Genomic DNA, 1181 nt, shown 5'->3' on the forward strand with positions numbered 1-1181 from the left:
CTCCGAGCGCGCCCTTTTTTTGGCGCGGGCGCCGCGCGCAGCCGCGGACGAGGTGGCCGAGTGGTTAAGGCGATGGACTGCTAATCCATTGTGCTCTGCACGCGTGGGTTCGAATCCCACCCTCGTCGGGAGCAACTTTTTGGGGAGAAATTTGCTGGTTTTGGGTCTGGGAATTCCCATTTTTTATATGGGATTCCAATCCTCAAATCCCGCTCTCTTTGGGATTAAATTTTTAATTTTTTTCGTCCTTTTTACCCTTTTTTCCCCATTTTTTTATCTCTCTTCTCTTGGACTTTTTCCCACTTTTTCCCCTTTATCTTTATTTCTTTATTTATTTCTTTATTTATTTATTTCATTAGTTCGTTATTTCTTTATTTCTTTAATTAATTTTAAATTTATTCGGGTTTATTTTCTATTTTTAATTTTTTTTAAATTTTTTTTTAAGGTTTTGGGGTAGAATCCCCCGGTTTTGGGTTTGGGAATCTCCTTTTTTTATAGGGGATTCTGATCCTTCAGTCCCATTCTCATCGGGATCAATTTTTGGGGTGAAATCCTCCGGTTTTGCATCTGGGAATTCCCAATTTTTATAATTCCCGATCCTCAAATCCCACCCTCATCAGGATTAAATTTTTAAATTTTTTCCCCTTTTTTTCCCCTTTTTTCCTCTTTCCTTCGGACTTTTCCCATTTTCCGCCTTTTCTTTTTCAATGCATTCATTTATTTAATTAATGATTTCACTCATTCATTTATTCTTTTTTAATTTTTATTTTAAAAGGTTTTTTTAAATTTTTATTTTTAAATTTTTTTTAAATGTTTTTTTTTGTTGTTTTTATTTTTTAGGGTTTTTTTGGGGCGGAATTCCCCATTTTTGGGGTGTCAAAGTCCATTTTTTTATGGGAGATCCTGACATTTCCAGGTGTTCCCATTCCATTCCAGGTGTTCCCAATCCATTTCCAGGTGTTCCCAATCCATTCCAGGTGTTCCAAATCCATTTCCAGGTGTTCCCAGTCCATTCCAGGTGTTCCCAATCCATTTCCAGGTGTTCCCAGTCCATTCCAGGTGTTCCTAATCCATTTCCAGATGTTTCCAGTCCATTCCAGGTGTTCCCAGTCCATTCCAGGTGTGTTCCCAGTCCATTCCAGGTGTTCCAAATCCATTCCAGGTGTTCCCAGTCCATTCCA

At 38.4% G+C, this 1181-nt stretch overlaps 1 non-coding gene across 1 annotated transcript; it reads left to right on the forward strand.

Moving 5' to 3' along the window:
- Positions 1–46: 46 nt before the first annotated feature.
- TRNAS-GCU (transfer RNA serine (anticodon GCU)) lies at positions 47–128 on the forward strand. Its single transcript has one exon. It is a non-coding gene; the product is annotated as a tRNA-Ser (tRNA).
- The last annotated feature ends 1053 nt before the right edge of the window (positions 129–1181 follow it).

The sequence above is a fragment of the Malurus melanocephalus genome, unplaced genomic scaffold (genome assembly GCF_030028575.1).
Source record: "Malurus melanocephalus ecotype Western Australia unplaced genomic scaffold, MMel_1.1 scaffold_3089, whole genome shotgun sequence".
Lineage (NCBI taxonomy): Eukaryota > Metazoa > Chordata > Aves > Passeriformes > Maluridae > Malurus > Malurus melanocephalus.